General features: G+C 43.5%; 1 protein-coding gene and 1 pseudogene across 2 annotated transcripts in view; both read left to right on the top strand.

Moving 5' to 3' along the window:
• Positions 1–27,105, top strand: part of LOC124795224 (atrial natriuretic peptide receptor 1-like) — a 1,189,640-nt gene that overhangs the window by 128,665 nt on the left and 1,033,870 nt on the right. The gene's annotated exons all lie outside the window — the stretch shown is intronic.
• LOC124796527 lies at positions 22,112–22,229 on the top strand (annotated as a pseudogene).

The following is a 27,105-nucleotide window of genomic DNA, read 5'->3' on the forward strand; positions in this document are numbered from 1 at the left end:
GATCATGTGATGTATCTGACCCCAGGAGTGTGTCAATAAAGTTTCCCCTTCCTGGGACAATGAATTCACGGTGTTCTTATTTCAATTTCCAGGAGTGTATTTATCGTCCGTGTTTCACTTCCATACGTGGCTACACTCCATACAAATACTTTCAGAAACGACTTCCTGACACTTAAATCTATACTCGATGTTAACCAATTTCTCTTCTTCAGAAACGCTTTCCTTGCCATTGCCAGTCTACATTTTATATCCTCCCAACTTCGACCAACATAAGTTATTTTTCGCCCCAAACAGCAAAACTCCTTTACTACTTTCAGTGTCTCATTTCTTAATCTATTTCCCTCAGCATCACCCGAATTAATTCGACTACATTCCATTATCCTCGTCTTGCTTTTGTTGATGTTCATCTTATATCTTCCTTTCAAGACACTGTCCATTCCGTTCAACTGCTCTTCTAAGTCCTAAGAATTACAATGTCATCGGCGAACATCAAAGTTTTTATTACTTCTCCGTCGATTTTAATACCTACTCCGAATTTTTCGTTTGTTTCCTTTACTGCTGGCTCAATATAGTGATTGAATAACATCGGCGATAAGCTGCAACCCTGTCTCACTCCCTTCCCAACCACTGCTTCCCTTTCGTGCCCCTCGACTCTAGTAACTGCCATCTGGTTTCTGTACAAATTTTAAATAGCCTTTCGCTGTTCAGAATTTGAAAGAGAGTGTTCCAGTCAACATTGTCAAAACCTTTCTCTAAGTCTATAAATGCTAGGAACGTAGGTTTGCCTTTCCTTAATCTTTCTTCGAAGATAAGACGTAAGGTCAGTTTTGCCTCAAGTGTTCTAATATTTCTACGGAATTCAAACTGCTCTTCCCCGAGGTCGGCTTCTACCAGTTTTTCCATTCGTCTGTAAAGAATTGGCGTTAGTGTTTTGTAGCCGTGACCTATTAAACTGATGGTGCTGTAATTTTCACATCTGTTAACACCTGCTTTCTTTGGGATTGGATTTATTATATTCTTCTTGAAGTCTGAGGGTATCTCGCCTGTTTCATACATCTTGCTCATCAGATGGTAGAGTTTTGTCAGGACTGGCCCTCCCAAGGCCGTCAGTAGTTCTAATGGAATGTTGTCTACTCCGGGGGCTTTGTTTCGACTTTGGTCTTTCAGTGCTCTGTCAAACTCTTCACACAGTAGCATATCTCCCATTTCATCTTCATCTACATCCTCTTCCATTTCCATAATATTGTCCTCAAGTACATCGCCCTGTATAGACCTTCTATATACTCCTTCCCACCTTTCTGCTTTCCCTTCTTTGCTTAGAACTGGGTTTCCATCTGAGCTCTTGATACTCGTACAAGTGGTTCTCTTTTCTCCAAAGGTCTCTTTAACTTTCCTGTAGGCAGTATCTATCTTACGCCTAGTGAGATGTGCCTCTACATCCTTACATTTGTCCTATAGCCATCCCTGCTCAGCCATCTTGCACTTCCTGTCGATCTAATTTTTGATACGTTTGTATTCTTTTTTGCCTGCTTCATTTACTGCATTTTTATATTTTCTCCTTTCATCAGTTAAATTCAACATTTCTTCTTTTACCCAAGCCCTCGTCTTTTTACCTACTTGATCCTCTGCTGCCTTCACTACTTCATCCCTCAAAGCCACCCATTCTTCTTCTACTGTATTTCTTTCTCCCACCCTTGTCAGTCGTTCCCTAATGCTCTGCCTGAAACTCTCTACAACCTCTGGTTTAGTCAGTTTGTCCAGGTCGCATCTCCTTAAATTCCCACCTTTTTGCATTTTCTTCAGTTTTACTCTACAGTTCATAACCAATAGATTGTGGTCAGAGTCCACATGTGCCCCTGAAAATGTCTTACAGTTTAAAAGATGGTTCCTAACTGTCTGTCTGCCGACGGCTTAAGGGAATTAAAATAATCAGAGAGAATGTATCAAGCGGAGATGAGCAGCTCGGGAGGAAATACCTCCGGAGACTTTCTCACCGCTCCAGCGACGGTGAAGTGGCTGTAACGAGCGACCGGCGTGAACAATGCAGCTCCCAGCAAGTGGCCTAAGCGCACGTTTATGGCCGGATTTACGAGCGGCCTGGATTCGCGCTATCCCTCCCCCCCCCCCCCCCCCCCCCCCCTCCGGCGCGCATGCGCGCAGCGCTGCTCGGCTTGATGCCGGGTGTCGGGCGCCGGGTGCCTACTCCGTCCTCCCGTCTGTCTGTCGCTAAACATAGTAATTGTGCGGCACTTGACCCAATAAAAAGCGGGTGCGCCGGGCTGCGGAGGAGAGCCGGCCGCCACAGCTGGGCCGCGCCGGCGGGTCATCGCTCGCGTTATGGGCGCGCCGCGGGCAGCTAGCTGCTGGTAGCTGGCTGGCTGGCCGGCTGGCTAGCTGCTGTCTGCTGGCTGCTGGCTGGCGGGCGGAGGCTGCGCGCGCCGGCCCGGAACATGCTCCGTCTCAAATTATCTTTATACTCTGCTCCTCTGATCGCTGGAGAAGAATTTAGCCACTCGATGCCCAACAACTCAACTGTACAGGGTATTTCAAAAAGGACTTTGCGAGGTGCCGGGGTGGAGACGAGTGTGTACCTCTTTAATTCAGGCGAATTTCGCATGAGAACGAGACATGCACTCGCCCCCTCCTTATCTACCACCTAATTAATTATGCGCACAATTGTAACGGATGAAAATGATGGTGGACCCAGCTAGTTGGTAAAATAAGGAGTGCATACTCACAATAATTTAATAAAAAATCGTAATATACTCAGAAAAAAAGGAACTTTATCATAATAAACAACAGGAGACGGGATTCTGCATATATCTATGATATGGGGATCAAATGTTACGATGAGATTTATTATACATCAGAACATAAATGCACATGATAATCGACATAAACAGTAGGTTAAAGGATAGCGTATACTGAAACACACTACTGGCCATTAAAGTAGCTGCACCAAGAAGAAATGCAGATGATAAGCGGGTATTTATTGGACAAATATATTATACTAAAACTGACATGTGATCACATTATCACGCGATTTGGGTGCATAGATCCTGAGAAATCAGTACCCAGAACAACCATCTATGGCCGTAATAACGGCCTTCATACGCCTGGGCATTGAGTCAACAGAGCTTGGATGGCGTGTACAGGTACAGCTGCCCATGCAGCTTCAACACGATACCACAGTTCATCAACAGTAGTGACTGGCGTATTGTGACGAGACAGTTGCTCGGCCACCATTGACCAGACGTTTTCAATCGGTGAGAGATCTGAAGAATGTGCTGGCCAGGGCAGCAGTCGAACATTTTCTGTATCCAGAAAGGCCCGTACAGGACCTGCAACATGCGGTCGTGCGTTATCCTGCTGAAATGTAGGGTTTCGCAGGGATCGAATGAAGGGTAGAGCCACGGGTCGTAACACATCTGAAATGTAACGTCCACTGTTCAAATTGCCGTCAATGCGAACAAGAGGTGACCGAGACGTGTAACCAATGGCACCCCATACCATCACGCCGGGTGATACGCCAGTATGGCGAAGACGAATACTCCTTTCCAATGTGCGTTCACCGCGATGTCGCCAAACACGGATGCGACCATCATGATGCTGTAAACAGAACCTGGATTCATCCGAAAAAATGACGTTTTGCCATTCGTGCACCCAGGTTCGTCGTTGAGTACACCATCGCAGGCGCTCCTGTCTGTGATGCAGCGTCAAGGTTAACCGCAGCCATGGTCTCCGAGCTGATAGTCCATGCTGCCGCAAACGTCGTCGAACTGGTCGTGCAGATGGTTGTTGTCTGGCAAACGTCCCCATCTGTTGACTTATGGATCGAGACGTGGCTGCACGATCCGTTACAGCCATGCGGGTAAGATGCCTGTCATCTCGACTGCTAGTGATACGAGGCAGTTGGGATCCAGCACGGCGTTCCGTATTACCCTCCTGAACCCACCGATTCCATATTCTGCTAACAGTCGTTGGATCTCGACCAACACGAGCAGCAATGTCGCGATACGATAAACCGCAATCGCGATAGGCTACAATTCGACCTTTATCAATGTCGGAAACGTGATGGTACGCATTTCTCCTCCTTACACGAGGCATCACAACAGCGTTTCACCAGACAACGCCGGTCAACTGCTGTTTGTGTATGAGAAATCGGCTGGAAACTTTCCTCATGTCAGCACGTTGTAGGTGTCGCCACCGGCGCCAACCTTGTGTGAATGCTCTGAAAAGCTAATCATTTGCATATCAGAGCATCTTCATCCTGTCGGTTAAATTTCGCGTCTGTAGCACGTCATATTCGTGGTGTAGCTATTTTAATGGCCAGTAGTGTAATTATGCGCACAATTGTAACGGAAGAATATGATGGTTGACTCTGATAGTTGGTAAAGTACGGAGTGCACACTCACAATAATTTAATAAAAAATCGTAATCTACTCAGAAAAAAAGAACTTTATCATAATAAACAACAGGAAACGGGATTCTGCATATATCTTCGATATGATATGCGGATTAAATGTTACAATGCGATTTATTGTACATCAGAACATAAATGCACATGATTATCGACACAAACAATAGGTTAAAGGATAGGGTATACTGAAATATTATGAGAATAAGAGTTGGCTCGAGAATATGCGGCTCCTGCTTTGACGATAATGACTGGAGGTCCTAATGAAACATATATTAATCTCCCGACTATAAAGCAGTAGATTAAATTGGGGCAAGATTGCGCACTTAAGGTTTAAATAGCGATATACTGAATGAAACGTCACAAATTAGAATTATATTTTAACTGGCATTTCATCTGAATTTTGCCTGTTATTTGACAGAGTCTGAAAGTCATAGAAACAATTTAAACTGTAATTCGCAGTTAGTGAAAAAAGTAATGAAAATGGGCAGTCTTACCCGACCGTGGGGTAAGAGTGCGTTTCTAGTGGGGTAAATTTGTGCATTATTATCGCATGAGAAAAACATATGTGTCATTTAGTTCTTCGTCTTTTATTTAATTTATAGCGTACATAAACGTAATATACCTTGCTTCTCAGCATATAACAGTTACTGTTGATACAATATTTGACCTAATGAACAAGTCTGGGCCTGTCATCAAAAACATGCAAGAATATTCCTGTCGGACGAAAATCTTTTTAACAGAGATCACAAATGAAGTGTCCAGAACCTTCATAACAAGAGCAGGATTCATGCCACCACTCCTCGCACTTGATACATTGAATCCAGTCTTCTGTTGGTGGATTATTGTATTTTTCTGTACAGCCTGGACAGTGAAAAGTTTGTGAATTTTCCCTAGATGTATTTAAGTTTTGCTTTGCTTTCTTTTTGTCTGCTTGGTCAGAATCAAATAGTTTCCTCTTCGGTTTCTTTATTTCTTGTTCTGTTGATTGGCATTCCAGTTGCTTCTTGAAAGGGGTCCCACATACTATTTCTGACTTCTTTCCTTTCTTCTGTCTTTTTTGGAAATCTTTTCTTCCTGGCAAAGGAATTACTTCTTTTGGGGAAATGTAGGTGCTTGGTCGTGGTTTTGGCTCATTTGTAGATGTCTCTGAACTTTGGCTTTGGAGAGATCCAGTTTCAACTGTGGATGCATCATTAAATTTGTCACTTTGGTCTGGAACAGTAGAAGGCAGTAGATCTGAAATTAGTAGTGAAATTAGTACCGAGAGCTCAAATGGGATCGCATGGAGAAATCAGCAAGGTGGACTTGTAGCAAAGCAAGCACGCGTGCTGCTGAGGGATTCAGTATAAAATTGATAAGGTCCTACAGTGCCGGAGGCGCAAAACACTGTACCAGTACTGAAATCTGCAGCACGTAGTCAGTAGGCAGTGCCCTGGTGATGTAGGCCCCGACTTCTGCCGCGCAGCAACTCTGTGTCAGGCCCTGGCCTCGAAGGCTGTCCGAATAATTCTAAGTTCTTCCGAAAAAGAACGACCAAGTCGCAAGACCGTCCGACTCCGAGGAAGGTCAGATCATCAATCCCCTCTGTGCCCGCGCAACGCAAGGGCGAAGCCAACATTGCTCAACTCCCTGTTCTCCTCGAAAACCGCGAATCACCATTCAGTTCTGATTCCAAAATTCCGCCACACTGTCTCAGAACATCATTCACGCCAATAGCGACAGTTCCCTCCAATTTCGAGCAGGGCTTTATGACGTCAACTATCCTCAGTTTAAGTTGACCAGTCATGCCTCTGCTATTCAGCTGAGGGCACTGAACTTTATACTCAGGTGTATTTGTAGACTTTTGTGTCTTATTCACTGATCGCTATGTGAAATGTTTAACTTCCAGCACGGAAGATGATCATCATCTGATCGAAAATCGATTTTGCTGTTAATAAATCATCAAAATTACGGCCAATGGTGACGTTCCTTCTAATTTTATAGTGTACCTGGATATGTTACAACAATTTTGATACCACAGATCGATGAGGATGACCAAGAACGAAATATTTGCTTCATGCAATATGGTGCACCACCCAACTGCCTGGCTGACGTCCTGGAGTTTTTCAGTGACCGCTTTACAGGTCAACTGATTGGCCGTGATGAGCCAATTGTGTGGCCCCCCACGTTCTCCAGACCTGACACCGCTCGAGTTTTTTTTTTATGGGGATTTATCAAAGATACCGTGTTTGTACATCCTGAGCCGGCTTTTCTACCTGAACTTAGACCAAGAATTCACCCCGCCACTGAGCAAGTTACACCTGCAATGCTGCAGCGAGTTTGGCAAGAAACTTGCTTCCCATGGGACGAGTGCCAGATAACCAACAGAATCCACGTATTATATCTTTAGTTTAAGGTAAAAAACTTGATGTATTTCCCAATAAAATAACACTAAACCCAGCTCTATATCTTCTTTCAATAAATTTATATGAATTTTTAAAGCACCCTGTGTATCGAGAAAATTCATCTACGATATATGTGCAGGAAGGTTACAAAAGTGACGTGTAACACTGCTATTTAAGGTAGTTAACAAATAATAGACTGACACAAGTGTACAAGAACGCATTTTAAAATAAACATACCAAAGGACGTAAGGGGCTCCGTACACAAGATAAGGTGTCATATGCAAGTAATCAATTTCAGAATACAACCGAGTGAACAGATTTGACGTTACGTACAAGGTAACAAAAATGGCCACAACGTAGCGCTGAAGGTTCAAATGGCTCTGAGCACTATGGGACTTAACTTCTGAGGTCATCAGTCGCCTAGAACTTAGAACTAAGTAAACCTAACTAACCTAAGGACATCACACACATCCATGCCCGAGGCAGGATTCGAACCTGCGACCGTAGCGGTCGCTCGGTTCCAGACTGTAGCGCCTAGAACCGCACGGCTACTCCGGCCGGCAGCGCTGAAGGCATTCGACACATCAAACGCAGGTAAAAAAATTAAAAAAAAACAAATGTTGCTGCCATACGCACCACATCATGGCCTTTTTGGCTATACACTGGCGCATCTCCCTCCGGTCTCTGACTGAAGCAGCAAATTTTGTAAAAAATCAATTTTTGAAATGCATTTAATTTCTTTCGCAGTGAGCAACGGAGCAACCGTCATTTTTGATGGTGTCACGCATGTTTCCTTCTGCATCTCATGCCAATCTAAAAATAGTGCAATGATTTCAGACTAAAATTCTTTTTAGTGTAGCAATTTTAATGGCCAGTAGCGTACTTACAAATGATAACAAGAACATAACCGATTTTTAAAAAAAAATGTTATAAATTATATCTGTTTGTGGTACAGACACACAAAATATGTGTGCTTGGTTCGAGGGAGAGGAGAGAAGTGGGGAAAATTTAGTTTGCTATTTTTTTTAATATGAAAATACTATTTCTCCGGTTGGTGTCAGCCACAGGTTGATTTCTGTGGTATCACTGATCTGAAGTATTTCTTCAATAAAAGAGCGCACATTCTCGCGGGAAAACTACTCTGAAATAATTTGTACATAAAAATACATGAGATTCTTCAAGTAATGCTTCAGGTTCCGATAAAATCAACGTGAGAGCTAATAAGACTACCTAAAAGCTAACACGCTTTGCGTCGTTTCTTAAATACTGTTTCTGCATTGGCAGCTGTACAGTGGTTGCTGCTCACCGAAGGGGAGGAAAATGAAGAGGAACCATGGCGCTTTTTCCAACAGAACCAGTCCCCACCACTTTGGTATGAGCTCTTCCAGAAGAATCTAATCATCTGACAGCCCATTGCACTGACTGGTCGCAAAGAAACTTTTTAGCTCAGAGCTACATCACTAACAAGATCTCTTAGCGTGCGAGTCCTTCCTCTAGGGTCGGACCAACAGACACTTCCAGCTTTTCCTTTTCTTTGAAAAAATTCAAGAACCTGTCGACGACAAGGTCATTGCTGATACAGGCGAAGCGTAACTCAGAACTCCAAAAGAACTGGGGCGAGATGTTAGGAAAATTGACGATGAGTAGTACCAGAGTCATGCACACCATCCCACTAGCCCTGCTTCAGAGGGCTTTGTGAGACTTCGATTACTGCCAGGATATTCGTCGATTACGCAAGTGTCTTCCATTGAGTACAACCGGGGTCAATGTAAAATCGTCAAAAATTTTTAGTAGATGTGGTCGTAAGAGCATGACTTTAAGTTGCGTATTGATGAATACCGGGTGGTGGTAATTAAATTGCAGCTACTCATAGACGTCCAGTCTGCGCTGTAATTATCGTATGGCAGCTACACATTCTAGTTACTCTAATGCGTTAATGTGGAACCGATTTACGCTGAAAAAAACTAGTTCCTATTTTGGTCATGGGTCCAGATCTGGCGCTGTGATTACAATACTGGTGTATGGAAATGTGTCCGTATGTATGGATTATGAAAGGAACGTGAGCATAAAAGGTCAAACAAGTGTGAAAAACATCGTGGATTTTCCATTGCTCAATAGCACGTATTATGCCGGTTTACGTTATCGCTGTTGGTGAATGACGCCTCATCGCTAAATAGAACGCGTGCAATGAATCTGTCATCGTCCCGTAATTTCCCTTGTGCCCAGTGGCAGAACTGTACACGACGTTCAAAGTCGTTGCCGTGCCATTCCTGGTTCATAGAAATATGTTACGGGTGCAATCGATGTTGATGTAGCATTCTCAACACCGACGTTTATGAGAGTCCCGATTCTCGCTCAATTTGTCTGCCACTGATGTGCGGATTAGCCGTGACAGCAGCTAAAACACCTACTTGGGCATCATCATTTGTTGCAGGCCGCGGTTGACGTTTCACATGTGGCTGAACACTTCCTGTTTCCTTAAATAACGTAATTATCCGGCGAACGGTCCGGACACTTGGATGATGTCGTCCAGGATACCGAGCAGCATACATAGCACACGCCCTTTGGGCATTTTGATCACAATAGCCATACTTCAACACGATACAGCCCTTTTCCGCAATTGGTAAACGGTCCATTTTAACACGGGAAATGTATGACGAAGCAAATACCGTCCGCAGTGGCGGAATGTTACGTGACACCATGTACTTACACGTTTGTGACTACTACAGCGCCATCTATCACAAAGCGAAAAAAATGGTCCAACTGAAACATTCATATTTCTTTACGTACTACATGAAAATGTAATAAAAATTGGGGTTCCTATTTAAGAAAAAGCAATTGATATCCGTTTGACCTGTGGCAGCGCCATCTAGCGGGCCAACCGTAGCGCCATCTGGGTTCCCCCTTCAAGCTAGACGATTTTCGTTCTTTGTAGTTTATTCGTTTGACGCTTATTCCGTGAGATATTTGGCCCGGTCACGATCAGTGGACCAAGTTTCGTTGCCATACGATAATTACAGCCCACATTGGATCTCTGCCAGTAGCTACACTTCAATTATAATCACATTGTATATTTTAGTCTTAAGAAAACGTTCAGTAGTTACGAGACAGACTGTACGTTGAACGAAAAGAATGGCTCTGTTGACCTTTATTTAGCTTCGGTTATTTCGTATTCCCCTTTAACGCATCCCCGACCTTTCATTCTTGCCGTACGTTTCCTTGGGCGACTCTTTCGTTCAGGCCTGCCTCCTTTTCCCGCCAAGCATTCCGGCTCATCTTTCCGCTGGCGCTCTCCGCGCCTGTGGCTGCTTCGTTTATAGTCAGGAATTTAATTACTTCCGAATGCACTGGTGCGGCTGCGCGGTATGCCGTTTGCCATTCTCATTTTCCCATTAACACTGGGCGTCAAAGCCATTTCCAGAAGCCTGCACAGGCGCCGCACAATTAACTTGCTCGTCTTTCACAAACAAAAGAGTCGGGCACGCACTTCTATCTCAAGCAGACTCACTCACCATGACCATTATTACTGCAGGAGCCATCCTCTTCGGTTTCATTTACGCGAGTTTCGTCTGTTATTCATTTTTAACCCTCCTGTTTAACACAGTGTGCAACTCATTACTTCGCGCTGAATAGTTTACTTGTACCTGTGAAGGATGTGATGGACTCTGATTATCCCTTTTAGGCCCGTACCTTTCATGAAACTTTTTTTCAGTCACACGTCTTCACTACGATTATGGAAGGTACCCAAAACACAATTTAACGGCTGCCATAATCCGTTCATTCATCTCACAGCGATTTAAGCTCAGAAAGTTATTTTGATGGAGGAACAGATATCACTAAGAGGTGGCAAATGTTGTGTCTAGACAAGACAGCCTAGACACAATGAGAGGAAGCCGAAAGGCACGCGCTTAAACTCACGCAGGCTGGCGTGAGGTCTGAAACAGGATACGTAATGAATGCTATAAAGAAAAGTACGTAGCTTCTGGAATACTTAACTTTAATCCACAATTGTAGAACATCTCTCTTGATGATACATTAACAGAATCTCAATATCAATTGAATACGGCGCCTTGCTAGGTCGTAGCAAATGTAGCTGAAGGCTATGCTAACTATCGTCTCGGCAAATGAGAGCGTAGTTGTCAGAGAACCATTTCTATGAACGTCGGCTGTACAACTGGGCGAGTGCTAGTAAGTCTCTCTAGACCTGCCGTGTGGTGGCGCTCGGTCTGCGATCACTGACAGTGGCGACACGCGGGTCCGGCTTATACTAACGGACCGCGGCCGATTTAAAGCTACCACCTAGCAAGTGTGGTGTCTGGCGGTGACACCACAGCAAACATAGTGATTAAGTTTGTTGTTGGAACAATTAGTGCTGCAAATGCTCAATTTTTTTTTCATTGAGAAAGCATTTACATTGGCCTGAAACTTCATACTTTTAGTTTGCTGCTCTAATCTCTTTTTGTTGTTGTGGTCTCCTGTTCAAAGACTGATTTGACGCAGCTCTCCATGCTACTCTATTCTGTGCAAGCTTCTTCATCTCCGAGTAGCTACTGCAAACTACATCCTTCTGAATCTGCTTCGTGTATTCACCTCATGGTCTCCCTAAACGATTTTTCCACCCCACACTTCCCTCCAGTACGAGATTGGTGATCCCTTGATGCCTCAGAATGTGTCCTGTTAACCGGTACCTTCTTCTAGTCAAGTTGTGCCACAAATTCCTCTTCTCCCCAATTCTATTCAGTACCTCCTCACTAGTTACGAGATCTACCCATCCAATCTTCAGCATTCTTCTGTAGCACCACATTTCGAAAGCTTCTGTTCTCTTCTTCTCTAAACTATTTATCGTCCATGTTTCACTTCCATACACTCCATACAAATACTTTCAGAAATACTCTCTACTTATTTATTTACCTTTTTCAAGGCAGTTAACAAGAAGATCACGCTTTGCTCCCCTGGAAAATGTGGCCAGATACAATCATTCACTAAAGGCGTGATGTACAGTGATCAGTCTGTAACAATACCAAAGTACATCTGTTCCCTATCTCTGCATCTCTCTCGGACGTAGACAAAGCGCCATCTCAACTAGGACCTAATGCCCCTTATTAGATAATACTCTAGTAACAATGACAGCACACAAGAGCACAATGCATTGCAGTTGACATCAAAAAATAAAGGTATGAACGGAAATCAAAGTAAGTAAGGTAAAAGCTTAACATCGGTGACACGACGACATCATTGGGGAGGGAGCATTAGTTGAGAAAGTGTTGAGTGAGGATAGGGTATGGAGCATGTCATTTTTAAAGGGACCATCTTAGGAAGAAAGGGCAAGTCTAAAATCGAATGTCTTGATGGAAATTCAACGCTCTCGAATGGGAGTCTAGAGCCTTAAGTGCTGCACCTTTTCGGGCCGAATATACGACATTGGAACGGAAGAGATAACTTCCAGTGAAGACTTGGGGTAATAATTATTGGAAAGTTGTACTTTGCAGTGTCCAGGAAATATTGTCACTGTTTGAGCAAATGTGTGTGTGGATGAACGAGATAGAGCCGTGAATAGATATAGGTAGGACCAACAGTCAAGAAATAAGAAACACCTGAGCCCACTAACACCCTCCAACCCCTTCGCGTGCACAAACACACACACACACACACACACACACACACACACAGAGTGGGAGGAAGGGAGGGAGAGAGAGAGAGAGAGAGAGAGAGAGAGAGAGAGAGAGAGAGAGAGAGAGAGATACGGGGGAGGGGGGAATATCATAATCCCTTCGCCCCTAAGCATTTCTACCCTCCCATCATATTGTGCTATGAACTATTCTCTATTAAACTTAGAGAATTAAAGAATACTGTGGAAATTACCAGTGACTGGTAAAAGATTTTCTGTCGCACAAATATTTTCAAACTGCTCAGGAAAGCGAAACAACGAAATGTAACAGCTTATTTCCCAATGCATCTCACAACTGGACCTTAAAGACTGGCCCTCTTAGTTCTTCTTCATACTTATAGAATATGAAGGTCATTCCATGGACATCAGTTTCCGAAAGCAGTACGATATAGTTCTCAAGAAAACTCGAAAAAATCGCCTTTGAAAATTAAAATGTTTACGAGCGTTGAAAACTACAAATCATTTTTCATTTATTGATATATCCGACAGTAGCGAGGTGCTTGCCGTTCGACTGCTGCAGTCGTTAAGTCGCTGTCTCGTATCTCACTAGTACTACTTCACTAAAGCGCCAAAGAAACTGGAATAGGCATGCGTAATCAAATACATAGATATTTAGACAGATACAGTGCGGAGCTGCGCTCGAGAACGCCTATACAGGACAACAAGTGCCTGGCGCTGTTGTTAGATCAGAATATCAGAAATTCGGTAAAACATCAAATCTTCGACATCGCTGCGGCCGGAAAATGTTCCTTCAAGATAGGGACCGACGGCGACTGAAGAGAATCGTTCAAGGTGGCAGAAACGCAACACTTCCAAAAATTGCTGCACATTTCAATGCTGCGACATGAACAAGTTTCAGCGTGCGAACCATTAAACGAAACATTGTCGCTATGGGCTTTCGGAGCCGAAGGCCCACTCTTGTACCCTTGATGACTACACGACGTAAGACTTTACGCCTCGCCTGAGCCCGTTAGCAACGACATTCGACTGTTGATGACTGGAAACATGTTGCCTGGCCTGGTCGGACGAGTCTCGTTTCAAATTGTATCGAGCGGATGGACTAGTACGGATATGGAGACAACCTCATGAATCCATGGATCCCCTGCATGTCAGCAGGGGACTGTTCAAGCTGGTGGATGCTCTGTATTGGAGTGGGGTGTGTGCAGTTGGAATGATATGGGACCCCTGATGTCCATTGTGCATTCCGACGGACTTGGGCAATTCCAGCAGGACAATGCGACACCCCACACGTCCAGAATTTCCACAAAGTGGCTCCAGGAACACGCGTCTGAGTTTAAATATTTCCGCTGGCCACCAAACTTCCCAGACCTGAACATTACATCTACATCTATACTCCGCGAGCCACCTTACGGTGTGTGGCGGAGGGCACTTATTGTACCACTATCTGATCCCCCCTTCCCTGTTCCATTCACGAATTGTGCGTGGGAAGAACGACTGCTTGTAAGTCTCCGTATTTGCTCTAATTTCTCGGATCTTTTCGTTGTGGTCATTACGCGAGATATATGTGGGCGGTAGTAATATGTTGCCCATCTCTTCCCGGAATGTGCTCTCTCGTAATTTCGATAATAAACCTCTCCGTATTGCGTAACGCCTTTCTTGAAGTGTCCGCCACTGGAGCTTGTTCAGCATCTCCGTAACGCTCTCGCGCTGACTAAATGTCCCCATGACGAATCGCGCTGCTTTTCGCTGGATCATGTCTATCTCTTCTATTAATCCAACCTGGTAAGGGTCCCATACTGATGAGCAATACTCAAGAATCGGACGAACAAGCGTTTTGTAAGCTACTTCTTTCGTCGATGAGTCACATTTTCTTAGAATTCTTCCTATGAATCTCAACCTGGCGCCTGCTTTTCCCACTATTTGTTTTATGTGATCATTCCACTTCAGATCGCTCCGGATAGTAACTCCTAAGTATTTTACGGTCGTCACCGCTTCCAATGATTTACCACCTATGGCATAATCGTACTGGAATGGATTTCTGCCCCTATGTATGCGCATTATATTACATTTATCTACGTTTAGGGAAAGCTGCCAGCTGTCGCACCATGCATTAATCCTCTGCAGGTCCTCCTGGAGTACGTACGAGTCTTCTGATGTTGCTACTTTCTTGTAGACAACCGTGTCATCTGCAAATAGCCTCACGGAGCTACCGATGTTGTCAACTAAGTCATTTATGTATATTGTAAACAATAAAGGTCCTATCACACTTCCCTGCGGTACTCCCGAAATTACCTCTACATCTGCAGATTTTGAACCGTTAAGAATGACATGTTGTGTTCTTTCTTCTAGGAAATCCTGAATCCAATCACAAACCTGGTCCGATATTCCGTAAGCTCGTATTTTTTCACTAAACGTAAGTGCGGAACCGTATCAAATGCCTTCCTGAAGTCCAGGAATACGGCATCAATCTGCTCGCCAGTGTCTACGGCACTGTGAATTTCTTGGGCAAATAGGGCGAGCTGAGTTTCACATGATCTCTGTTTGCGGAATCCATGTTGGTTATGATGAAGGAGATTTGTATTATCTAAGAACGTCATAATACGAGAACACAAAACATGTTCCATTATTCTACAACAGATTGACGTAAGCGAAATAGGCCTATAATTATTCGCATCTGATTTATGACCCTTCTTGAAAATGGGAACGACCTGCGCTTTCTTCCAGTCGCTAGGTACTTTACGTTCTTCCAGCGATCTACGATAAATTGCTGATAGAAAGGGGGCAAGTTCTTTAGCATAATCACTGTAGAATCTTAAGGGTATCTCGTCTGGTCCGGATGCTTTTCCGCTACTAAGTGATAGCAGTTGTTTTTCAATTCCGATATCGTTTATTTCAATATTTTCCATTTTGGCGTCCGTGCGACGGCTGAAGTCAGGGACCGTGTTACGATTTTCCGCAGTGAAACAGTTTCGGAACACTGAATTCAGTATTTCTGCCTTTCTTCGGTCGTCCTCTGTTTCGGTGCCATCGTGGTCAACGAGTGACTGAATAGGGGATTTAGATCCGCTTACCGATTTTACATATGACCAAAACTTTTTAGGGTTCTTGTTTAGATTGTTTGCCAATGTTTTATGTTCGAATTCGTTGAATGCTTCTCTCATTGCTCTCTTTACGCTCTTTTTCGCTTCGTTCAGCTTTTCCTTATCAGCTATGATTCGACTACTCTTAAACCTATGATGATGCTTTCTTTGTTTCCGTAGTACCTTTCGTACATGATTGTTATACCACGGTGGATCTTTCCCCTCGCTTTGGACCTTAGTCGGTACGAACTTATCTGAGGCGTACTGGACGATGTTTCTGAATTTTTTCCATTTTTGTTCCACATCCTCTTCCTCAGAAATGAACGTTTGATGGTGGTCACTCAGATATTCTGCGATTTGTGCCTTATCACTCTTGTTAAGCAAATATATTTTCCTTCCTTTCTTGGCATTTCTTATTACACTTGTAGTCATTGATGCAACCACTGACTTATGATCACTGATACCCTCTTCTACATTCACGGAGTCGAAAAGTTCCGGTCTATTTGTTGCTCTGAGGTCTAAAACGTTAGCTTCACGAGTTGGTTCTCTAACTATCTGCTCGAAGTAATTCTCGGACAAGGCAGTCAGGATAATGTCACAAGAGTCTCTGTCCCTGGCTCCAGTTCTGATTGTGTGACTATCCCATTCTATACCTGGTAGATTGAAGTCTCCCCCTATTACAATAGTATGATCACGAAACTTCTTCACGACGTTCTGCAGGTTCTCTCTGAGGCGCTCAACTACTACGGTTGCTGATGCAGGTGGTCTATAGAAGCATCCGATTATCATATCTGACCCACCTTTGATACTTAACTTAACCCAGATTATTTCACATTCGCATTCGCTAATAACTTCACTGGATATTATTGAATTCTTTACTGCTATAAATACTCCTCCACCATTGGCGTTTATCCTATCCTTGCGGTATATATTCCATTCTGTGTCTAGGATTTCGTTACTGTTCACTTCCGGTTTTAACCAACTTTCCGTTCCTAATACTATATGCGCACTATTTCCTTCAATAAGAGATACTAATTCAGGAACCTTGCCCTGGATACTCCTGCAGTTTACCAATATTACGTTAACTTTTCCTGTTTTTGGTCTCTGAGGACGGACGTTCTTTATCAACGATGATAATGTCCTCTCTGGTAAGCCGTCAGGTATTTTATCGTTTCGCCCAAGGGGGGGTCCCTCTAACCTAAAAAACCCCCGTGTGCACGCCACACGTACTCTGCTACCCTAGTAGCTGCTTCCGGTGTGTAGTGCACGCCTGACCTGTCTAGGGGGGCCCTATAGTTCTCCACCCAATAACGGAGGTCGATGAATTTGCAACCATTATAGTCGCAGAGTCGTCTGAGCCTCTGGTTTAGACCCTCCACACGGCTCCAAACCAGAGGACCGCGATCGACTCTGGGCACTATGCTGCAGATATTAAGCTCAGCTTGCACTCCGCGTGCGATGCTGGTTGTCTTCACCAAATCAGCCAGCCGCCGGAAGGAACCAAGGATGGCCTCAGAACCCAAGCGGCAGGCGTCATTCGTTCCGACATGTGCTACTATCTGCAGCCGGTCACACCCAGTGCGTTCAATAGCTGCCGGAAGGGCCTCCTCCACATTACGGACGAGACCCCCCGGCAAGCACACCGAGTGCACACTGGCATTCTTCCCCGACCTACCCGCTATTTTCCTGAGGGGCTCCATAACCCGCCTAACGTTGGAGCTCCCTATAACTAATAGGCCCGCCCTCTGTGACTGTCGGGACCTTGCCGGAGAATCGGCCACTGGCCCAACAGGCGAGGCATCCTGTGGTGGCTCGGAAACGATGTCATCACCACTAGGAAGCACCCCGTACCTGTTGGAAAGGGGTAAGGCAGCTGCCACGCGGCCAGATCCCACCTTTGCCTTTCGGCCAGGCACGCGCGAGCCCACCACTGTCCGCCATTCACCCTGGAGTGATGGCTGACCGGTAAGATGCTCACTGCCGGAAGACGCAGCGACATCAGGGGTTCCATGTGATTCCAAGGCCACCGAAGTAGGCATAGGTCTCACCACAGTTGCCCCAACGCCACTACGAGCCGACGCCTGCGCCTCGAGCTCGATGAGCCTAACAGACAAAGCCTCCACCTGCCCCCGAAGAGTGGCCAATTCTCCTTGCGTCCGCTCACAACAACCACAGTCCCTACACATGACTATGTTTACCCTACTCTATACGGTGACAAATTCCCAAGATAATCTTCTGATGAGCTACTCTGATAATCAAGAAACACTCACTGAAATACGAGACGCGAAAACTACGCTAGGTTTTCCCAGAAAAACTATTTAAAAGCTAAGCGCAGCAAATAAGTACAATAACGCTTTATACAAACAGTACTCGCTGCTGCTGGTGCTCTCGCTCTGACTGTCACAAGACAACTGCTGATTCAAGTGACTAGTGGCTAACGGCCGCGAAACAAACAAAAGACGGTTTTAGGGCGCTTTCTGTTCTAAACGATCAAGAAAACACTAAGAAATCTAACACGAAAACTACGTAAAGTTTTATCAAGAACTGTTAGTTACTATGCAGAGCAGATAAACACAAATAGAATCCCTTCCTTAGTGGATGGTCGTAAACAAAATGCAAAATAAACGCTTTATACAAACAGTACTCGCTGCTGCTGGTGCTCTCGCTCTGGCTGTCACAAGACAACTGCTGATTCAAGTGACCAGTGGCTAACGGCCGCGAAACAAACAAAAGACGGTTTTAGGGCGGTTTCTGTTCTAAACGATCAAGAAAACATTAAGAAATCTAACACGAAAACTACGTAAAGTTTTATCAAGAACTGTTAGTTACTATGCAGAGCAGATAAACACAAATAGAATCCCTTCCTTAGTGGAAGGTCGTAAACAAAATGCAAAATAAACGCTTTATACAAACAGTACTCGCTGCTGCTGGTGCTCTCGCTCTGGCTGTCACAAGACAGGCATATCTGGGGTGCTTTGCAACGTGCTGTTCAGAAGAGATCTTCACCCCGCTGTACTCATACGAATTTATGGACAGCCCTGAAGGATCATGGTGTCAATTCCATTCAGAACTATTTCAGACAGTAGCAGACTCCATGCTACGTCGTGTTGTGGCACTTTTGCGTGCTCAGCGGGGCCCTGCATGATCTTAGGCAGGTGTACTAGTTTCTTGGCTCTTCAGTGTAATTTTAACATGTTTTTATATGGTTGTTTCCTTGTCTGTAAATATGGTATAAGTTCTGCAATTGATTTTCTGAAACACACTTCCGACAAGACAGAGTTGAAATTTTAACCATCGGTGAGAACAGTGCAATAGTCTGGCGGTAAGAACAGTACGAGCGGAGGTAGGACAGAAAAGGGGTGAGAAAGAAGCATAAAACACAAACACACACACACACACACACACACACAGAGAGAGAGAGAGAGAGAGAGAGAGAGAGAGAGAGAGAGTGAGAGAGAGAGAGAGAGCACCGCTCGTCCAGTATTGGAGTTCCTGTACGATGGCTGTGATTCGCAGATGGCGTCACAGCCCGTGCAGGCGCAATGTGCGTAAATCACCTGGTGCAGAAACGATCTCCAACACCTCATACGTTTTACAGACGCGCCTCTGCAGTACCTCGAGCAATTTTTACTAATATGAGCTCACGTATTACCTACAACATTAAAAGAGAAAAAAGAAAATAAAAAGAAATTACAGTCACATTGGGGCCCCTATCACGCACGCAGCTGAATGTTAAATGGACTGAGATAAAAACATAACTTAGGGACGCTTGGAGCAATTCCTACCAAATTTAGTATTGACGTTACTCATATTGTAACATTTTTATTAACTTGTGTGTCTGTTCTGTACAAATTCTGCAACTTATTTTAAGCTAACTTCTCGATGTGCTAGAGACTTGAAACTTTCAACATAGCTCAGAACTGGATGACAGCACAGCATTAACTTGTTGTGTTCTTGTATGGTGTGTGGGTGCGTGGTAGAGGGTACTTTGTGAACCACTGCCGTGTCCCCCTTCTCCTGTTCCAGTCGCTAGTAGTTCATGGCCGTGTGCTCGAATCTGTCTAATTCTTACCTTCATGGGTCTTTTCGTGAGATATACATAGCAGGAAACAACATATTGCATGAGTCATACTACGACAAACTGAAATAAAACAGGAATTTACCACCTATATCTGCTATAAAATCATCAAGATGTTTGAAATAGATTGGAAATTTCACACAGAGAAGAATAAAAAGCAAACGTAATCAATGAAATAAAAATAAATTTTTAATACAAAGCGTTTCGGAGCACAAAGTGCAGAATAATTTCTTCTGTCCCCATATGGATTCCTAATGCCATACAGATATTTGTTATTTTGAATATGTAATAACTATGAAAATACAATTAAGAACTATAACGAAAAACGTGGTGTGTATGCAGCGCATAATTTTTAGACGAATAGTTCACTTCCTAATTACTATCTACTGTATGTGTCAGACGTTAATTTTTAGACGAATAGTTCACTTCCTAATTATTATCTACTGTATGTGTCAGACGTTTCGAGTAATAAAGCTTACAAGTCTCTTCATAGCTATTAAAAATTCACAAGTTATTACGACCATCTTTATGTGTTTAGGAACCTGTATGCGATTAGAAGAAATTATTTTATATTTTTTAGTCAGAAATAATATGTGCTATATTAAAAATTAATTACGTTGAATTAATTATTTTTAAATTACGTATTTGTTAACAAAAATAAATAACAATCAATTAATGCTGAATCCGGAATTTTTATTAAAATAATTTTTATTATTTTTATTTCTGGCCATACGAAAATGCATTAAAATTTGATGTTGAAACTGATACTGATTCGCAAAATATTTGTCAGTTACTAACATACTCGTTGATTATTAATTGAACAGCGTGAAAGCCTTCAAATTCCAAAGTTACTAGTTCGAATCTAGATAACAGGAACATTTTTTCCTTGTATTTAAATTTCATAGTTATTAACAAATAGAAAAATTATTTAACAGTCTCAGCTTCGTCAATAACACGCCCAAGTCACTGAAGTGACCAGTAATGCAGTACGATCATCTGGTTCCACTTTTCAGTAAACAAGGTTTGAGTCAGGAATTTTTAATAATATCTTTAACGCCGTAGAGGCGAAGAAATTGGTACATCTGCCTAATGTCGTGCAAAGCCCCCGCGAGCAGGCATGAGTGCCGCAAAAAAATGTGGCATGGACTCGACTAATATCTGGAGTAATGTTAGACGGAATTGGCACAATGAATCCTGCAGGGCTGTCCATAAATCCGTAAGAGTACGAGGTGGTGGAGATCTCTTCTGAAGAGCTCGTTGCAAGGCCTCCCAGATATGCTCAATAATGTTCACGTCTGGGTAGTAGGGTTGCCAGCGGAAGTGTTTGAACTCAGGAGAGTGTTCCTGGAGCCATTCGGTAGCAATTCTGGATGTGTGGGGTTTCGCATTGTCCTGCTGGAATTTGCGCAAGTCCGACGGAATGCATAATGGACTCGAACTGATGCAGGTGATCAGACAGGATGCTTATGTACGTGTAACCTGCCAGAGTCATATCCAGACGTATCAGCGATCCCATATGACTCCAGTTGCAAACACCCCACACCATTACAGAGCATCCACTAGCTTGAATAGTCCCCTGCTGACATTCAGTAACTATGGATTCATGTGGTTATCTCCATAACCGTACACGTCCATCCGTTCAATACTATCTGAAGCGAGACTCGTCCCACCAGTCAACATGTTTACAGTCATCAACAGTTGATTGTCGGTGTTGACGGACCCAGGCGAGGCGTAAAGCTTCGTGTTGTGCAGTCATCAAGGGTATACGTGCGGGCATTCTGCTCCGAATGCCTACATCATTGATGTTTCGTTGAATGGTTCGCACGCTGACACTTGTTAATGGTCCAGCACTGCAATCTGCAGCAGTTTTCACATCCGTCATGTTGAACTATTCTCTTCAGTCGAAGTTGGTCCCGTTCTTGCAGGATCATCTTCCGGTCGCAGTGATGTCGGAGATTTGATGTTTTGCGGGATTGCTGATATTCACGGTACACTCGTGAAATGGTCATACGGGAAAATCCTCACTTCATCACTATCTCGGAGATGCTGTGACCCATCGGCTGTCCGCCGTCTATAACACCACGTCCGAACTCACATAAATCTTGATAGCCTGCCGTTGTAGCAGCAGTAACTGATCTAACAACTGCGCAAGAGTTTTGTGTTATATAGGCGTTACCGACGGCAGCGCCGTGTTCTGACTGTTGACGTACCTCTGTATTTGAATACGCATGACTATACCAGTTTCTTTGGCGATTCAGCGTACTTTTAATTACTAATGGCATGGAAATGTTATTATTCTAAATAAAATTACATTTGGTGCAAAAATGAGAAATATTATATATAAAATATACTACTTTTCGGTTTCTACAAATTGAACAAGCTACATATTTTTTTTATTTAAAAATAAATATTTCCCATACCTCTATCAAATTCATATCTGTGGTAGTACAACCAGTAATTAAAAATAAAAGATGTTATTTTAATTAAAATCATGATTAAAGATTTCTTAAATAATATTTGGGCAACGGCCTCGCCGCAGTGGATAGACCGGTTCCCATCAGATCACCGAAGTTAAGCGCTGTCGGGTGCGGCCGGCACTTGGATGGGTGACCATCCGGGCCGCCATGCGCTGTTGCCGTTTTTCGGGGTGCACCCAGCCTCGTGATGCCAATTGAGGAGCTACTCGACCGAACAGTAGCGGCTCCGGCCAGAGAAAACCATCGTAACGACCGGGAGAGCGGTGTGCTGACCACACGGCCCCCCTATCCGCATCCTGATCTGAGGATGACACGGCGGTCGGAGGGTCCCGATGGGCGACTTGTAGGCTGTAGACGGAGTGAAAAATAGTATTTATTTTAGTCAAGAAATATTAAATTGAAATAAAAGAAAAAAAACTTAGTGGTAGTAGGTAGGTGCTAATGAGTAGCTTAAATAGTGCAAGACTATTACGCAAGGTCCCATTGTCAGACTACTTGGCTACATCCCTTGTGATGATCTGACTCGTAATTGTCGTACGGCGGATTCGCAGAACGGAGCTGCTTGTTGCAGCGTGTGCCACCAGGTAGCAGCAGGCGCTCGCTGCCAACCGAGACGGCTGTATCCTCACACGAGAGGTGCCTGTCACCGCCTCACGGGGCAGTGCCTCTGTATGGCGGGCTGCCGCTCTGCGATGTTATCACCGGCCGCGGAGGGCCGCAAGGCGCAGCCGAACTACAGGTCACGGCCCTCTGGCGCAGCTAATCTCTCTGGAATGCTCCCCCAGAGAGTCTGAAATGTACCGTCTGCTGCAGCAGCGCCACGCTCTAGAATATGCACGGGCACTGGCGCGTTACAGTGTCTCTACTGTGAACTTCCTGGAGGTCTCCCAAGAGGGGACTAGATTCACAGGGCGCTAATGACCTCACCACTGAGCTCCCTAAAACCTTGAACACACACACACACACACACACACACACACACACACACACACACACACACAAACTGACACATGAGTAACATATAAGTAAATATCCTCCAAGTAGTGAAGCATACAGCCAAGATTTTTGAAAGAATTTTACTAAATCGAATAAGTGAAAAGATAGAAAAGGAGCTGAGTGATGAACAGCATGGGCGTAGGAAAGGAAGAAGCACGATCGACCTGATATTTTCTATCCGTCAATTGATGGAAAAAAGTTGGGAGTACAACAAAAGGGTGATAATGGTTTTTATAGACATAGAAAAGGCATATGACTCAGCTGACAGGGAAAGACTCTGGGAAGAAATGAAGAAGATAGATATAGAAGATGGATACATTAATGTTGTAAAGACAATGTACAGAGGACACAATTGTAGAATTAGAACACAATTGGGGAACTCTGAATATTTTGAAATAAGACAAGGACTTAAGCAAGGAAGTATTCTATCTCCTGCACTTTTTAATGTTGTGATGGAGGGAATGAGTAGGACAGTTAAAGATATAGTAAAAGAAAAAGGCAAAAAGATGATTTTTGCAGATGATATGGTAATATGGGGTGATAAAGAGGTAGATGTACAGTTACAGCTTAATGCGTGGAAGGAAATAATGAAAAGGTATGGATTAAAAATAAATAAAGGTAAGAGTGAAGTAATGGTATTTGGAAGAGAGAAAGGAATCAACGGAAATATTACCTTGAATGGAGAACCCCTCAAAGTGGTAGAAAGTTTCACTTATTTAGGGAGTGAAATATCTAGGTATGGAAGAGTAACTAACGAAATTAATAGGAGGTTACAGAAGGGAGGCAATTTCTACCAAACAATAAAACACCTGATTTGGAATAAAGAAGTTTCAGAAAGAGCAAAACTCCTTATGTATAAGAATTATTACATCCCTATTGTCACCTATGGTGCAGAAACATGGACAATGACAGAAAGGGACTGGAGCAGACTGCAAGCAGAGGAAATGAAATTTCTCAGAGTAGTTAAGGGAAAAACAAGAATGGACAGAGTAAGGAATGTAGAGATTAGAAAGGACCGCAAACAAGAAAGTATGAGAGAAGAAATTGAAAGAAAGAGATTGAGATGGTATGGGCATGTTAAGAGCATGCATTGGCAGAGACTCCCAAAAGTTATGGAAGAACTAAAGATGGATGGGAAAAGACCTAGAGGGCAAAATGGGAGTGAGAATACCTGTAGAAAGGAGAGGTGTGACCTGGCAGCAAGTGGAGGAAGAAAAGTGGTGGGAGGACCGAGCCAAATGGGGAGGACTCATCAGCACCCAGACCCGGTCAGCTGGAGCGGGATTCGGACATAGATAGTGAAGCAACTCAAATCACTCAATAAAAGCAAGTCTTCTGGTCCAGACTGTACCAATTAGGTTCCTTTCGGAGTATGTTGAAGCATTAGCTCCATACTTAACAAACATATGCAACCGTTCGCTCGACGAAAGATCCGTACCCAAAGACTGGAAAGTTGCACAGGTCACACCAATATTCAAGAAAGGTAGTAGGAGTAATCCTCTAAATTACAGGCCCATATCGTTAACGTCGATATCCAGCAGGATTTTAGAACATATATTGTGTCCGAACATTATGAATTACCTCGAAGGAAACGGTCTATTGACACACACTCAACATGGACTTAGAAAACATCGTTCTTGTGAAACACAACTAGCTCTTTATTCACACGAAGTGCGGAGTTCTGTTGACAAGGGCTTTCAAATGGTTCAAATGGCTCTGAGCACTATGGGACTTAACATCGGAGGTCATCATCTCCTAGAACTTAGAACTACTTAAACCTAACTAACCTAAGGACATCACACACATCCATGCCCGAGGCCGGATTCGAACCTGCGACCGCAGCGGTCGCGCGGTTCCAGACTGACAAGGAATTGCAGATCGATTCCGTATTCCTGTATTTGCGGAAGGCCTTTGGAACTGTACCACACAAGCGGCTCGTGGTAAAATTGCGTGCTTAAGGAATATCGTCTCAGTTATGTGACTGGACTTGCGATTTCCTGTCAGAGAGGCCACAGTTCGTAGTAAGTGCGTAAAGTTTCGAATAACAGAAGTGATTTTAGGCTTTCCCCAAGGTAGTATTATAGGCCCTTTGCTGTTCCTTACCTATATAAACGATTTGGGAGACAATCTGAGCGGCCGTCTTCGGTTGCTTGCAGATGACGCTGTCGTTTATCGACTATTAAAGTCATCAGAAGTTCCAAACAAACTGCGAAACGATTTAGAAAAAATATCTGAATGGTGCGGAAAGTGGCAATAGACCCTAAATAACGAAAAGTCTAAGGTCATCCACATGAGTGCGAAAAGGAACTCGCTAAACTTCGGTTACACGATAAATCAGTCTAATCTAAAAGCCGCAAATTCAACTAAATACCTAGGTATTACAATTACGAACAACTTAAATTGGAAAGAACACATAGAAAATGCGGGGAAGGCTAACCAAAGGCTGCGTTTTATTGCCAGGACACTTAGAAAATGTAACAGATCTAGTAAGGAGACTGCCTACACTACGCTTGTCCGTCCTCTCTTAGAATAATGCTGCCCAATGTGGGATCCTTACCAGGTAGGACTAATGGAGTACATCGAAAAAGTTCAAAGAAAGGCAGCACGTTTTGTATTATCGCGAAATATGGGAGAGAGTGTCACAGAAATGATACAGGATTTGGGCTGGAAAACATTGAAAGAAAGGCGTATTTCGTTGTGACGGAATCTTCTGACGAAATTCCAATCACCAACTTTCTCCTCCGATGCGAAAATACTTTGTTGCCACCGACCTACAAAGGGCGGAACGATCATCACGATTAAAAAAAAAAGGGAAATCAGAGCTCTTACGGAAAGTTATAGATGTTCATTCTTTCCGCACGCTATACGAGACTGGAATAATAGAGAATTGTGAAGGTGGTTGGATGAACCCTCTGCCAGGTACTTAAATGTGATTTGCAGAGTATCCATGTAGATGTAGATGAAGAAAACATACGAAACACATGCATGCACACGAAAGTGCATGAGTGTACGCCCGACTCCAGTCACTGCCACCGTATCACTTGGTGCATATGATTCGGGCGTGTACAGCATGAAACGAACAAGTGAGACCTCTCAGTACCGAACAAGGGAATCGAACTCATCTCTTTCGCCTGCAGGGTTTTCGATTTTTTGGTCTCTTTCCTACAGCACATTCTGTAATACAACTGAAGGTTGGAAATGAGAAAGGCTGACATTGTCAAAATCGCATATTTTCGTTTTTCTCCTGTAAATCTCTGAATGTACCATGGATAGCAAGTTGAAAGTACCAGAAAGTCTTTTTGGACTTCACAATGCCTGCATTGAATGTAGCAGTATTTAAGTTCCTTTCTCCGCGACATTACCGCTGTGCCATACACATTATGACCTCTTCCGCGCTCACTTTCCTGCAGGCAAGAAACAGTATTACATTTAATTTCACTTTAGGCTTTCTCGAAGTGAATCTTTTCTGCTGAGTGTTTTATCACGGAGAAGAAAGACAAGAGTAGAAACATAAACAAGAATACTGTGTTCATAACATAACTGTTAGTTTCTGGTCAGAGCTACATGCCTTCCGATAGTGTTTTTGGTATTATTGAGGAGAGGAAAAACAACTTTTGTCGCTGCTAAAGGTGAAGCAACCTTTTCATGGTAACGAAAATTGACGAAAGTGATTTCTTATACCTGGCTTTCGTAGATAATTGATTTCTAAGTACCAGAAAATTACAGATAACAGAAACTTAGGCAATTTATTTCACCTAAGAGAAGAAATGCAAACTTCTGACTAAAACCTCATTACATGATGGAGTTAAGTTTGTTGTGTTGAAATAGGGGTACGGGCTACAACCTAAGAAATAGTTTTCGTCTTCCATTGGTTCACAAAGTAACTACTGCAAAAAAGAATGTCTTATTAGCATTGGTCGATTTTCTTGGAGTCAAATACACGGAATTTTATTTGTAGTTGCATAAGTGAAGTCAATACTGCATTCTCTATTACTGCTCAGAAATAAGTGAGGTTATGCTCTACACATTAAGTGACTCCTT

Source organism: Schistocerca piceifrons, chromosome 4, assembly GCF_021461385.2.
Source record: "Schistocerca piceifrons isolate TAMUIC-IGC-003096 chromosome 4, iqSchPice1.1, whole genome shotgun sequence".
NCBI lineage: Eukaryota > Metazoa > Arthropoda > Insecta > Orthoptera > Acrididae > Schistocerca > Schistocerca piceifrons.